At 35.6% G+C, this 16,747-nt stretch overlaps 1 protein-coding gene across 1 annotated transcript in view; it reads right to left on the reverse strand.

Annotated features, from left to right (window-relative positions):
- Nucleotides 1–7,232: 7,232 nt before the first annotated feature.
- The window catches only part of LOC142322819 (uncharacterized), a 131,734-nt gene continuing 122,219 nt past the window's right edge, over nt 7,233–16,747 (reverse strand). The window contains exon 4 of the mRNA XM_075361891.1: nt 7,233–7,829. The gene's annotated coding sequence lies outside the window, so the exon portion shown is untranslated. The remainder of the gene's footprint in view (nt 7,830–16,747) is intronic.

Below are 16,747 nucleotides of genomic sequence, written 5' to 3' on the forward strand. Positions count from 1 at the left end.
TATTAGATTTACCGCGGAATAATTTTAGCAAGAGCCTTCAAAAGTTTGTTAAATTAAATTCTTCATATTGTTATGAAAAGAGACGGCGCCTTTTTCTGTATAGACCAAGTTTTCAATGCGGTCTAATTATTAAGTTTTATAGAAAACGAAAAACCGTAATAAAAACACATCGTACTTCGGATTAAACGAGAGTGGATAATAAATGTTCGGTTTAACTGAAAAAAAAGATGTTTGTAATATTCAATAATTTACTTCTCGATTTAATACTGAAAGTCCCACTCATCGATGAAGAATAGAATTCTTACCTCTAATATATATTTTACTGGACACATCCTTCCCCTATATGTAATTGTACCGATTCCGAAGACGATAACATTTGGGGTAGGTAAAATTTTTAAAGTAAAATAAATCAGATAATCCATTAACACAGCCGGTCGAGTAAAGAGGACAATAACTGTAGTTATTTTATATTGTCCCCCGCGCAAACAGACTAAATGAGAAACTAAAGTAACATATCGAATTATAATTATACTATCAGGGCAATCTTTCTTTTTATACGGCCGGGTTAAATTCCTAACCTAAATACGAATTTATCTTGCTTGGTGCCAAATAAACGTCTTTGCTCCGGATCGCAAAAGAACGCCTACGATAAGGCTATACAAAGGGTTAAAGTCTAATTTCGTAAGCTTCTTCGATGCGTTCGCTTTTTACGGAAGCGGAAGTAACAACACCGGTAATCTTTGCTCGAAAACAATAAGCCTCTATAACGCTATTTTTTTACGAGGCGACTCGGACCGGTTTTCGTTGTAATAAGTCGATATATTTTTTTCGTGTCGGAAAAACACAATCTAATGCAGACAAAAATTCCGCCACTTTATCGCTTCGGTTATCGATCGAATCTTAAAATGTTTGATTCTTTTGGGATCCCTTACTCAAAAAATTCCGGTCGTACCGTTATATAATAAAATATTGACCTTTTAAGCCTTTTTACCGGGACTATTTATTAATAGAGAAATCTCCTTTAATCTGATTACGATATTCTGATTAAAAAAATCTACAATTTACTTATTTTAATCTATAAAAAAGATGATTCGTCGTTCTCAATTTCAATTTAACTACGACACTTGACTTTTTCATCGCTGTAAAATCGAGAGTACAATGGACATTATTAGCACGTTCGTTCTCTTCTAGATCAAAATTCATATTTTAAACGAATCGATTACTCTAATACTCGTAGATTTTCTTAAATTCGCAGCAATTAATTTAATGACGTTATACCAGGTATAGATAGATCTTATTTTAATTATCTCAAACGATTATCATCATCGCTTATTACAATTTTTAAATTCTTCTAGGCCCATATTTAAATTTGTAAAAACTATTTCATAAATATTGATAGTGTTCCACACTTCTTAATTTTTTTTAAATCTGATATTTTTCTTTAGATAACGGTTAAAAATATATTACGATGAGAAAATCATAGGAGATATTAACGAAAAGGGTTTTATCTCCGGTTTTATTACTAAGATATGTTATCAAATATATTTAAGGATTTTACACTAACAATATACTTCATACGGGTTAACGCTGCCAGAAATTTTCCTATAATTAAAAATTTTATTAATTACAACAATTTACACTAAAACTTAAGTATTTTTATTAATATAAACTAGATCGAAAATACGTAATGCGGAAATACGTAATCGAATGTACAGGTTACGTGATTTATTACGATTCACTGTCTTACTAGATTTCTAAAATATTTCATAAAAGGTCAATGTTCTGTCTATAAAATTCACCACAGATATTAAGCATTTATTTAGTCTTTATAAGAAATATTAGTTTTTGCTTCAATCGGAAAAAAAAGTTTAATTTAACTTCTACTCGTTTTCAACAGTTCAATTAATATCTTTTTTACGTTATTTTCACAAAAATAAAACGTAACTTCGTGTAATAATATGTGAAGGAAAATAATTGCGTTAATTCGATGCATAATGCTAGATCGATTATTAAAAAAAAAAAAAACTATATAGATCGATGGAAGTTAAATTTATTTACGATTAAAAGTGCCGTTTTTATTTTCTATCTCGCGGTTATTAAATTATTTTTACTATCGGTATATATATATATATATATATATATATATATAAAAAGTATATATATAAAGTATATATAAAAAGTAATTAAATTAAATTAATTAGACAAATTTAATTAATTTGTCTACTTAATAAGAACTCAATCGGTTTAGGAGACCGTGTGTATCACGGTTACAAAAACAGTGTGGTCTCACATACACACTACCTTTATCGGTACGGACTTTTAGTCGTTTTGAACTATCCCACAACGCAATCCTTTCATTCACCTCGGTTTATAGCAAACTAAAATGAATTTCTCTAGGAATAGACAACCATCCCTCTTTATGGCACGTCTCGTTCCGTTTACCGGGGTTTTATTTTATGCCGCAACGGACAACAGCCGCTATTATTATTCTGGTTTTATTAAATATTTTTCAAAAGAAATTTATTTTTACCTCGCATATTCAAAAGAAAAAAGAAAATTTTAAATTGGAGAGCTGCCGTATCTCGGTCGACATAAAAAGGTTATTTACATACAAATACGAGATAAACGTGTACAACGCAGAACTAAAATTTACGGGATGAAAATTACTCTCGGCCGACTAGTGTTATCAGTACGGTCGATAAAATATACTCTCGTATTTAAAGATAAATCTTTACAGATATTATTTCTGTAATCGGTCACCGTATAGCCTGCATAATTTATAAAGCTTCTTGATTAATGAATCTTTTACGAAGTCTATCGTTGCATAATTCAATACACGTGTTTATTTAATTAAATTTCGAAAATAGCGACCACGTGTTAAAAGTCAATGATTTGTCGTTGATCGATCTGTTTGATCTAGTTATACCAAAAAGTTTTTTCCAGATACTATTTAAAAACTTTTACCACGGTTATTGTCGTTACACTGGTGTATCCTAATATTATAGTCGGTGAAGTCGTAGAATAAGATCCTGTGCTGATTGCAACATATGTAAAACGTCATTTGATCGACGTAATCATTCTGAAGCTGATCTTAAGCCTTCATTTATACAAATTGTAAATTATTATTTCAGTAAAATTGGATACAAGTTTTAAAAACGTTTTCAAAGATTCTTCGAAATTATACGGTTTGGGAAGGTAAAAAAAAAACGAATTTATAATTCGGTAGGAGAAAGTTCACCGTATGTATAGAACAGAAGAATATATATATTTTATATATATATATAATTTTTTTTTCATTTACCAGTTTTAAAATTTTCCTAAATTACGGAGATTAAACAGAGATGTTACACCGTGTGTTGTTATTCCGCGAAACGAATGGTGGCGATGGGTAATTTTACAATTTCATTCATTCAAATTTTTATATATAAACATTGCTTTCCGTTTCGATTTCTTTTATCTCAGAAATCATATAAATTTCTGTGTATAAGTCGGTTTAGTTTTTCTAACTTTCTACTGTATTCTTACACATCCAGTCGGCGGTCCGTAAGGAGATTCCTTTTTTAGAATTCTATACGTTTCTTATTTCTTTTAGAACATCTTTATTATACGTTTTACAAAAAAAGCGATATTAAGGTAATCATTTTTTTAAAAATATTCTATTTACAGCGGTAATCCGACAAGAATGATTCCTTTGAAAACAATTGAGTAGTTTATTTATATGATTTGTTTTTATTTTTTCATGTAGATTTTCTTTTTTTTAAATTTAATCAGAAAAAATTTTTTTAAAAAGAAATTACTATTTGAAAAATCAATATTTTGATCCGTTTATATACAGTAAGAAAATTATTCGTATCGACCGAAACAAGCCGGCTCTTTAACAATGTATTATGGGAACAAATCTTTATGGCTTTCCGATATTACGGAAAAATTTAATTTCTTTTAATTAAAAATTTTTTACTTCCCTTTTGATCAAAGATATATTCATATCCTCCGTACAGAAAACGGAATTAAATCGTGGAGTTCTGTAATTTTATTTTTTGATACGATAAATTTCAACTTAATAATTTATTACACTTTTCCAAAAGAGCTTCTCTTCGTCAGGAAAAAAGTGTAGGTCTACACATATATATGTTGCACTTATATATATGTTGCTTCCATATTCTCTTGGATTTAAAGCGAATTTAATTCCGACTATTAAAAAATTATTTTCCGTAAATTTATTTTTCATTTCGTTTTTTAGTAACAGGTGATTTTTTTTTTAATTACCAAATATTTTATTTCAACGAATTACGATCTAAGCGTCACGGCTACTTTACAATTCCGATTCGTTATTTTCGCTTTGATAGACTTCAATTTTGACGGAATAAGTGTTAAAATGACAGAAGCAACAAAATTATGGAAATTACTTGACGGGCCCAGAGAGCTATCAAAGGTAAACTATGATCCTAAATTCGCGAATTACGATCGAGCCTGTCCAAGTCTACCTTAAATAAAATGAAGGCGAATAAAAAATTAAGACGTCCGTTTTACGTTGTTGTTTTAATCTGTGTGTTTAGGAATTTCACTGCTGTAACCAATGAAATATTAGTATTAGTTAGTACATTTTAAAGAGAGAATATTCCACTATCTCGGCGAATTTTAAGGGGCATTTAAATTCGGCGAAGACAGTCATATTAATAGCCTGGATATTTTTACACGTTCCGAATTCGTGTAGGTTTTATATAATAATGATCCCGATTGATGTTTTCCGGTTCGATTACCTTGTACCCGATTATTTAAAACCGAGTAAATCTGAAGCAGTTCATTTTTCAGGTAACTAATTAATTACTATATCGGTCAGGACAAAACGTTTGCTAAAAAGGTAATAATCTCTTACAAGATTTTCTACTCTTCGCGTAGCTTACTCGACGATACCACTTCCGAAATACTCTTTCAAGAGGAAAGCTTATACGGAAAAGAAGATAACCGTATGTAATTGGTAGCGAAGGGCTAACGTTTCGCGTGTAATTAATCTTCCCGCGATCGCGAATTAGCGATTAGTAAACCGGTATAATTTATTAATTTATCCATCGTCTTTCTAATGTAACACCCGGATAACAACGCACGAATTCCTAATGAAAGACGCATCGTACTATCTTGTACAGTACTTAATTCTTGTTGGTTTGTGCAGTGTAAAATTTATTTCCTTCTCTTTCAAACGTACCCTTATGATTATCGTAACCGCTTTATTATTATATATCCTTATATTACGGAGATTTTTTTCTAATTTGTTTTTATCAGTAAAGGATTTATACCGTAAGGTATAACTTATAGTTTATTTAAATAATAGGCTTAAGGTATAATAATACCTTCCATTTTCAATTACTGTGCGATATAGCAGCTATTAAAAATTAGTGTAACATTATAACAAGGTAACGTATCTCGGTAGTAACTATTGTAGTTTGATACGACAATTCTTTCTTTTTTTAAATCTCAGACCTCAACGTGTTTTGATATCGCTAATAAATTTTCCGATCGAAGCGAAAAACTAGGTATTTGTTAATGATTATCTGATTTTTCTTCTTTGCATCCACTTTATTAAACCGGCTAGAGATTTTGAAAAAAAAAGTATTTTCGATGTAAAATATTTGGAAGTTTTCAAGTTTCTTATGATAAAAATAAAAGAAAAATTTTAATCGAACGTATTCGTATAATCGTCGGAGATAGGTCTGGGAAGGAGACTGCAGTCTACTTTACGGTTTCTTTGTATTACAAGAGGATTAAAATTATCGAATATAAACCACGATATTCTTCGAATTCTGATTTCTTTTCGATACGATAGCTAGAACAAAAGTACGAAGAATCGGCATCTTTTCAATATCGATACGACTCCGTTAACTATTTAGATGACGCATTCTTTTTTTGTATTTTTACTAACTCGGGCCTTTATTTTCCACTTTTTGGTGATGATAAAAGCACGATTATAATTTTTCTTTAAACGGTATCGTTTTAAAGAAGAAAATATAAATAATATCAGGAAAATTGCGTTATATTTCTAATTATAGTCAAATAATAATCCGAAATGATTGTTAGGGATTACTAAAATATTATACTTTTCGTGTTTCTCGACAAAACTACTATCAATATGAGAAAATTACTAAAGATAAAGGTCAAGTTCATCCGTTATTTTGTATACCCTACAATTTTTATTTAATAACTGTTAAAAGAATAAATCATGTTCTCGAGTTTTATTCGATCGATTAAAGTAGAGTTGAAATCTTTAAGAAGAAACCGAAACCGTTTTGGTTTTTTGGCTCTTCACACGGCCGAAAAGAAATTACCTCGATCGGATATTCATTTTATTGATCTCTCATAGTTTGGTGATGATTTATCTTAATTTTTATAGTTTATCGGATGAATAAATCTGTTATTTATATAAGTATAATCTATTTTACAATTTGAACTACTCGCTTTCAGTAATTTACAAAATGTAAAAAAATTACCTAAACATATATATATATATATATATATATATATATATATATATATATATATATAAATATATATATATATATTCTAATTAATATAATTACGTACACTGTAATATCGAATACTATTTGAATAATTATTAATTAATTAATTTATAATGAATCACAATTAAATAATGATATTATCGGAATACAATTATTATTTTTTATAATTAATATTTGTGTTGAGCAATGGAGCATTCATTATTATGCAAAGTTTTCATAGTGCTTCGTCGTAACATTACAGATAAATTCTGAAGATTGTTAAATCAAATATGTAGCGAAAGAATAAACAAAAAGAGGGGATTTTAATTTATTCTCTAGCGGTGTTCGGAACTCCGTTTCGTTATATGTGCTTGTCAAAAGAACGATGAAGAAATAACAAAAAGAATTTTATGTTTTATAATTCTGTTTCACATCAACCGGTCAGAATTTAAAACTACAAAAAATCTGTTAAAAATATTCCGATTACCGGCTTCGTTTACCGTTATGTTATCGTATTACAATGGTGTAAGTGACCGTTTAGACTTTTTGGTTATCACCGTTTTCTAATTAACTGCTGCTTCGATCGGAATAAGTTTTTTAAACTATCACTTCATTTTTTTTTTTAACAGAATAAGGAAAAAAGGGAATTTTCGAATACCTTCGCCATTAACTGAAGATTAATGAAGAAAATGCGAAGGATTAATTCATAAAGAAAAAATAGAGAATAATTTAACCTTGCGATGAATTACGAGAAAATAATAGAGAATAGATTTTTGATTTTTCTTAAATTTTTCAAAGTCAAGTAGTATCCGATTTTTTGGTTTTCCCAACAGGTTTTTAGATACTCCATTCTATTCGGTCGACGTTGATAAAAATTTAACGAAATTACTCGAACATTACCGGAGACTAAATAAAAACAAGTAGAAATGTTTCCCTCCGATAAAACCAGTGTTAATAATCTTGAAAATCATCTGTAAATAGTGCGACGCTACTAATAAACTTTATTTATTTTTTTATTAGGTGTAAAAGTACAGTTCATGTTTATATAAATAATGCAATTTTTTTTTAGAAAAATTTAACATCACCACACGGTGCCCTTTCCGTCGGTATTATTATTATTATTATCCAAACATATATATATGTGTATATATATAATCAAATAAAAGTAAATACTTGTTGCCGTCTTTCCGGCTGTCATACTAAGAGTTTACGTGGGAAGGCGACCAACTGGGGTGACATATTACATACAGTCAACATCAAATATCGAATGCAAAGATAACGTTATGACGTGTGTGCGTTTGAACCACTGCACAGGATTTTTCAATACTCTGAAACAAACTATAAAAAAATATTAATATTAAAAATAATTCTTCTAACAATATTATTTTTATTATTAGCAACGGTGTAATTTATCGTATCGTATACTTGTCGCGTTACATCTTTACCGAGTAATTTAGTAATTTAATCTATTTATAGCTTAGTTTGCTTTATAATAACAGTAAAATCGTGGGAGTAAAATCCTATTTTACTTCCCGATCAATTCTCATTAATATATGTAATTTAATTTCATTACTGAAATTATTCTTCAAAAACAAATAAATACTTTTTTTTATCGCTGTTTAATCTAAATCTATTTGTGTTTACCGAATATAAAACTCGCAAAAACAATCTTAAGAATACATCATATTATTTGCTAATTTTTTTCTCGTTTTCCTTGTCCGATTTCTAAGATTTTTAAGCCGATAACCTGATCGTCTTAAAAAACAGGATTAGGCTATTGGGTTTGACAAAGTAGAATTTTTTTAAAAGTAATAGTTATTATGGTATTTAAAGAACAAAAAAAAAACTTGTACGTTCATTTTGATAAATCGAATAAGAACTCGTATAAACGAAAAATAACTGTATTACTTTGTAAGTAAATTCGAAAAATTAGAGTATGGTTAAATATTTAAAATTATTACTATCGGTGTAAAATTGATTTTTCAATAAAATTATTAGCAAAGTTTTTTAATTACGACTAGTCTCCAATAATATACTACGATACTTTCTTTATGATGCTGTATAAAACACTTCATCTAGGATTATTATATATGCATTTTCTTATTTAATTTACTAATAAAAACATCCAACGCTCGAGCAAAGATATAATGCGACTAGTATTTTCTAGTTGTTATGCTATCCGATAAAAGATTTAAAAAAATATATAACATCTAAGAGCCTTTATACCTGTATTGTCTATTCTTATTTTTTCTACCCCTATTTTGCTCTTTTAAACTACGATACGGGCTGAGGATGATATAGGTGAGGTGATACCATATACCGTTACATTTAAATGAATGATGTGATTACCGGTTTCTATATCATACTTTATGGCTATTAAAGAACGTAGAACACGGTTTTATGTTGATCGATCGGTTAAATCGGTGCCGAGCAGATATTCGGTATCGATTTATAAATCTGGAATACCGATTATTGAGAAAACCTACCGGTCGTGTCGATCGGAAAGATACGCTTCGTCGTAGACTTATGAAAATTAATAATTTCTCCAATAATAACTTTGTAGACCGGTTCTCGGGATTGACGGACACGTATTATCTGCGTAAATTGGCTAGATTACTAATCTGTAGGATTTTTAACTCGATTAACTGTCGCGGAAACTGCATCAGGTCCGTTAAATTATGCGAGAATAAACTGAAAATTAATCTTGTAGCATCAAAGTTGTCGGGAGGCTTGGTCTAACAATTGAAATCGATACGACGACATTTTCTTTACGAAACACGTCGACCAGGATCTATCTCGGAGTCGATTTCATCGCCTATTGTAGAGAAACAAAATAATTTCTCCTAGTTCTGGTAACAAACCGCGGTGCAAAATATCGCTATTTCTACTAACATTAAGTATAAAGTTTGTCCAGTATCGTCAGTTATTTTAAGCGAACAGTGAATCTGAAGGTCGTGAATAATAAACGTTTTACACTACGAGAATTATTTCTCATTGGCCGCAATCTTAGATGGTCCTGGATGATGACCGCACACTCGACTACTGCGGTATATTTCGGCCAAAAAATTGGCGCTTAGTGGACATAAGGGGAATATCCTATTACTTACAGAGAAAAAAATTATCCTCATTATAATATTCTTATCAAAGCAACGATACATTTTAATAAAAACCATCGTGGAAAAGGTAAAGCCGCAGCTGTTTTTAACATCTTAGAAACGTTAACTTCAATATTCTACTGAACAAAAATATATACTGTTAAAATTATAAATTTTTAAAAATAAATAAGTTTAATTATATGGAATCGTTAACGCTTAATTTTTCTACAAATTTCAAAAAACGATTTTAAGTAGAATATATATGGCGGTTGCAGCACACTTAATTGTAGAGTCCTGGTTGGGTGAAAGCACAATTCAAGACAATTTCACGTCAGAAGTGTGTGTTGGATCGTTCAAGCGGTCTAGGTGCTGAGACCGCGTCCGATATTAGCGCATTTCTGAGGCCTTATTAGAGTCAGGTGGAAACATATCTAAAGGCCACGCAACATCAGAAGTGTGTGTTATATCTAAACCTCGTATCTTATGCAGGCCGACGTCAGCACATCTCAAGGCCAGGTAATATCAAAGCAGGTATTGCCTTCAGCGGGCTCGCACCACTAGCACTGGTGGTTGAGATATGAAGTAGTTGAAGTCACTAGCGCTCCGGCGTGTTAGAGCGGAACTAAATTAAACACTAGCGATGGCACTTGAGATATGAACTGGATGAAAACACTTGCGCTGCGGTGGGTTGGAGCGGAACTGAAGTCGTCGTCGTTAAGTTAAATAATAATTCAAAGATTGGCAGCAGTGTGATAAACCAATAGAAATAGTAATAACGCGAGATATGATTTAGTAAATAAACTAGCAACTGAATAGAGAGAGAGAGTGTGAGAGAGAAAAATTATATATAAATAAAAACTGTCAAATAAGGAGTGGTATGGAGTACTACTTCTGATTCATATGCTGCGATTTCCTTATCGATCGCTATAGCCGGTCGAGTTGCGCAACATCAGTTTCGTGCCGCCTGTTGAGGGGTAGCGACTCGGTGCTGACTGGAAAGGGGTATCCAACCATAATACAAAAGCAATACCGTTTACGCACCATCATCACTAGCAAGCAATTGTAGGACGTTGTAATTGGATTTAATAACGATAGCCAGCGTAAAATATATATGTCAGCTCTTTATCACCAATCAGTCTCGTAGACAGATATTAAAGCTAAAGAAATGGAAATTAATAAGAAATATGCCCCAGTCGACAATATGCGAATGGTTGACACTAAATTCGGCCCGAACATCGTAGCTTTACTTTACCGGATGATGAAAAGGAATTCGACTGCTTACCGAATCGATAGGCGACTAGATTTACTAATTCTAAACTGGAAAAAATAATATAGTTAAAACTAAAACTAGTATATAAAGGAAAGAAGAATGGATGACATGGGACTGAATTGTTAGAGTAAATGAATTGTTTGTATTGTATTTTATGTATGTATTGTCGCCAAGTGGCTTCGACGGCACGTGGCACTTAATAACCGTGTAGTAGCCCTGAGAAGGGCTGTTGTTGTTGTCAATTGGCTTCAACGGCTCGTTGTAACTAATAACCTTATTGTTATAAGAACTGAGAAGAACTGTTATCGTCGAATGGATTCGACGGCTCGTAATTTATAACCTTGTGGTGGTCCTGAGAAGGGCCGTTTTTTGTGTTTGCACTGAGAAGAGCTGTTGGGTCAGAAAGCTGGTCTCCGGCAAAGTCGGGGAGTTGTGGCTCGTTCATTGAAAACAGACCGAGCTTCCCCACAGCGGCAGTTGGATCCCCACTACAACGTGGCAGTGTGGCCTCCAGAGCCCCCACTGCTCGGGTCGGCGTCGATCGTCTTTCGTCGGCGCTGCCGAGTCGGTTCTCCCTGAGTGATCCCAGGCTGGGTCAGCTCCTGCTGCTGAGTCCGCCGACCAGGGTGATGAAGCCCGGCGAGCTGGAGCAGAAAGATAGCATCCGCGTTTAGCGGCTCCCTCGGCGGGCCGGCCAAGCCTGCTGCTCCGACGGGGATGTTGGCATCCGCCGGGCGGTCTCACATTGAGGCGGCCAGGGACCTTCTTCTGTCTTCTTCTGTCTTCTTCCATCTTCTTCTTTTTCTTGTTCTTCACCAGGTGGTGGTCGACGATGAATTAAAAATTCACTCTCGTTCACGCTCTTTTATTTGAGCCTGAGAGTGGTGGGGCTGTAGAGCCGCTATAATGGGAGAACTGCGCGGTCATCTGACGCGCAGGCGGAAGTGACGCTTGTACCAGCACGTACGTACACTGTGCTCAGCTAACATCTGGGCTGCTACCGTATTCGTCCGCCGATATTAAATTAGGCATATATCTGGTAACAGTATATAAAAAATTTTTATAACTAAATATATGCGTCCTATTTATTTTAGCTTACCTATCCCGAATCATTTAGAAAGGTTTCAGAGCTTTTGCCAGGCGTGCAGGAAAATAACGGGTAGCTTTCCTTGCATTATGGTAAGTAAAAATCTCATGTGTTTTGGCTCTGAAATCTGCAGAGGAGACAAAGCCATTTATATAAAAAGCGCGAATATATTTTACCAAATAGAAAACCGAAATAAAATGTTAATATATGATTAAGAGGAGGATCATATACTTATATATTTTTTTATGTCTTGATCGTCTACTTAAAGTATATAAACAGAACAGAATTATGCTGGTATTACCATATCGTGTGATCTATTAATGGTATCTTTGTAATCAACTTCATTTCTAGGGTTGTAAACTGCTTCAATTCATCATCCGTAAATGTATTACATATTTAATGGGAAAGAATACGCCAAACAGCTCTTTGGTGTCACCTTCTACAGTGGCTAACCAATAACGCCCCTGTCCAGTCCTTACTGCTTTAATTTCTAAGATTAAGTATGGCTTATCGATAATCAATTCGTTATGTTTTACGTTTGCTAAAATTTTCTTTTCTTTAGCGATAGCATTAATACGACTAGAGAAATCATGTGTTAGATCGGCTACTGTATTTTCGTTACAGTGTTTCCATAATGTGCAGTACGTATCAGTTATACATATACAATATGCAAGTTACGTTACATGGGGAATAGCAAGGGAGACCTCACCGACGCGACATCTGACCCTATTTCATAAGCTGCAACTCACCAGTGAAAGGCGGGTACCTCACAACTGTTTCGTAGATCAATACACACTTTGCAGGTACAGCGCCATCGGTCTCAAAGGTGACCTTTAAATCGAGAGGGCCCGATTTCAGCGATTCGTTCTGGTGAGAGCAATCGACCACGTACAGTGGTGCATCACAACTTTCTGAACTCTGCATAAATGTATGCCGGGTCGCTTTCTTCACAACCGATCTCTGGAAATCTATGAAAATTATATTCGTCTTACTAGTGTCGCCATTCAAATCATCGTACGGGCAGTAATCTGAATTGAGATAGACTTTCAAATTCTTTACTTTCCAAGTGTAATTTCGACATTTCTTTAGTCCCTTGGTTTTTTTATCTGTTTGGAAAGCTAGTATCACGTAACTTGGTTTCTTCTCTTATGACGTGGTCTGTACTGTCCACGTATTGGTATCGCTTGGTGTAACACCCGTCCACTCCTATATCCCAAGCGTTGAACCCGACCATCAGTTTCTTGTTCGACTCCAGTAGCTTGTCCAAGACGACGGCCTCTCTTAGTCCTGGTCTCAAGTAAGAACTAAGACCTTACATACGAAGTAAAGGTCCATGAGACTCTTGTGATCGGTAATTCGGCTCTATAGTTCGTTTCGGTACAAACAATCGCATTCACAGCGTTATTGTCTCTTGTCAGTAACAACTCCTGTTTCTCTCTAGTTAAAACTCGTTTTAAATCGTCGGCGAAACCCATGATCATCTGCAGCGGTACGTAGAGACTGAACTTTCCGTTTTCGTCTAGATGTATGAGGTCATTACAGAATACCGATCCGGCGTTTTCGAACTCTATTTCATGACTGTTTCTCAATGACAACGTATTCCTTATGGTGCTGGTAACACCTAATTCTTAGCTCTCGTTTTTTCTATCCCGTTCAATTCGTAACGAATCTCGCTGAAGAGGAAAGCGACCGCGTTGTTGGCCAACTTAACTCTAGTGCTTTTCAGTTGTCCGCAACATTCTTCAACACACCTTCAACATGCAGAAAGTTTCATCAGGTATTGCGCGTACATCGAGTTGATTCATAGGGATTCTGATCTTATCTCCAAGATTGAAAGTGGCAGAAGTATACAGGGAATGTGTATGATACTGCTTGTACATTATCGATTCGTTTTGCATTAATTTATCATCAATTATAAATTATTGGTGGATCCATCGTTCCAACTATATAACAGAAACCTATCCGTTTACTGCAATAATCCATTCATGTCGTCGGCTATGATTATCGCTTCTTCACCCCTTCACCTTTACACTTAACACCAAACGATTGCAAGAACTTGATGTTCCTCTCGCTCAAACGCCACCGCTTATCGTTAACGATAACCTTTTCTTTTTTCGTTTTTACTAACGAAAATCAACATCTTCCTATATACATGGAGACTGAAACAAAAAATGAAATACAGTATTAAGATGCATCCTATCTTTGACTCAATTCCAAAGGAAGGCTGAATCTTTCGTGAGAAGATTAAGCAATTTTTCGTCCTGATCGGTTAGGTGTATGAATATGTTCTTTGATCGACCTGTAGATATATCGGAACTCTGGTCTCCTTCAGTGAGTCAAGAGTTGTGTAACTTCCAGCAGTATCATGGCTTCGTTGATTAGACTGTGGACACAGCGCTTGTTCATTTTAGGCTTATTATTTCTTACTTCTACGGAGGTAAAAGAGTTGCATTTATACGACGAGTACCCGCCTCATCACGGCTGAAATGTGGCAACGACTCCTGGTCGTAAGACCCTATAACAAGTAAGGAATTTTCCCTAGTCATGCTTGCACTCTTTTCAAAGCGGGGGCCGTAATCCGTGATTTTGTACCGTACGTTTACGTGTTGCGCCCAATCGATCCAGTCCCCAGCTGCCCATGCTCGTTGCGGGCAGTCGTCACATCTGTGGGCTTGCTCAGAGTTTCAGGTAGGAGGAAAACAGCGAGAATCTCTTTAGTTCTTGTTAGGTTTTGTTAGGGTAGGGAATATTTGGCCATTTTAGAATTCCAGGAGGTTCGCAAGTTCAGGCGGACCTCCTCGTGATCTTGAAGATCACGAGCTAAGACGTAGAGCGAGATTTCCGGGCTGACCTTCGTGGTGACCGGAATCAGCTGAAGATAAGGGATATTAAGGAAGCCAGCAAAGAGCTGGTAGTTGTCGCAGAGAATAAGGAGATGTTCCACGTCATCAAGGAGTCTCATGCAGTCCAGAAGTTTGAGGTGAAGGTAAACCCCAAGCGAAGACCCCGTGTGATCGTGTATGACATAGAACGGAGCCTCTCTGATGACAAGGTTCTGTCTGTCATCCGAAAGCAGAACACTGACTTGGACGAGGCTGCATTTAAGGATCAGTGCAGGCTTGTCTTCAAGACTGATAAGCGTGATACCCCACGGTATCACGGTGTGTTTGAGTTAGGAGCTGGTCTCCATCAGAAGTTCGTGTCGGAGGGACGAATCTTCGTTGACTTCGCATCCTGTCAGCGATGCTTAGAGTGTTGTAGTTTTGGCCACAGGGCCAAGTTTTGTAAGTATGTGTCCGTCTGCGCCCATTGTGGCAAGGAAGGACATAAGCGTGACGACTGTCCGCAAAAGAAAGAGGCTCCGTCTTGGCATTAACTGCAAAAGGTTGCGCAAGAATCATAGGTACTCAGTTAATAGTAAGGAGTGTGGTTGCTAATTGAGCGGGGTTGAGATGTACTTCAACTTTCCCGATGGTTAGATTCGGTCAACTTAATACCCAGGGAGCCTATGCAGTCCAAGTTTAGCTAGGTGAGGTTGTTGAGAAACGGAGCCTTGATGTTCTTCTTCTACAGCCCCCGTATGTGGTCAAGGGAGATCTGCCAGGTTTTTCAAACTGGAATAAGTTTTCCGTTGGTGATAGCAAATCCGCTGTACTGTCCAGGAAGTCGATATAAAGTGTCTTCATATTGCAGGCCTCTGACACGCATCATGTCGTTGTTAAGCTTTCCGTGAATGGTTTGGTCCTGGTCGTAGTTAGTTCGTACTTTCAGTACAGGGATCCCACTGAACAGCACTTGGAAAGATGGGATAGAATTGTTCGGTTGGTAGCGGGTCGTCCTATTTTTATATGATGCGAACGCCAAATCGCTTCTTTGGCACAGTTGGATCACGGACGATGGCGGCGAATTAATCGAAGGTTTCATCGCCCAGCATCAGTTTGATGTTTTCAATGTAGTCAGCGAGTTGACTACCTTCGCCGGTGCAATTGGTTTGCGGTGGGCCTTCCATGGTACCAAAAATTGATGTTACCATTGGTAAGGATATTCCCGGTAGGACTGAATTGGTCGGTAGTCGATAATTGCGAAAGCGGGCACCGGCTAATAGTTTTTGATTGGGTAGGTGCGCTGCGCGTTCTCTTTAGGGATGACGTTCCGTTCAGCAGTGGCGCTTCCTCCACAGGCGAGCGGATTGGCTCAAGTTTTCGAACTTCTTGCGGCCAGGCTAAGAGTTTTTTCTCGAAGTCTTGATGAGATCCCATTAGATGACCTGGCAGACAATTTCTCTTCTGCGGTAGTTGAAGCCGCTGAATACTCCATATCTAGAAGTACGGGTCGAAAGAGAGTAGCTGGATGGTGGACTCGGGAATTGACTGCGATGAAGCGGAGTGTGGGCCGGCTCAGCAGAGCCGCACAGCGTACGGGTGACCCTGATCGGCGTGCAGTCTTGATTGCGGATTATCGTCGGAAGAGGACCGAGTATTTTTATAACGTTAGGACTTCTAAACGTGATTCCTGGTGCTCTTTTGTGCAAGAGCAGGGAAATAAAGACCCATGGAGTGTTTATCGAATTCTTGTTCATAAGTGGAAAAAAGATATTCTTCGGTCGGCTCTCTCGACCCAGGATGGTTTGGTAATTGATAAAGATCGTGTCCTCACTCATCTGATGGACGATCTGCTTCTAGATGATACCGAGGTTGGTGATATCTCGTATCATCAACGTGTCCGAAGGGAAGTTGCAGGTTTTCGCTCTGAGATTTTGTCTTCAGAAATTACTGAGGCGGAAGTCCATCAAGTAATTTGTAGC

Source organism: Lycorma delicatula, chromosome 4, assembly GCF_047948215.1.
Source record: "Lycorma delicatula isolate Av1 chromosome 4, ASM4794821v1, whole genome shotgun sequence".
NCBI lineage: Eukaryota > Metazoa > Arthropoda > Insecta > Hemiptera > Fulgoridae > Lycorma > Lycorma delicatula.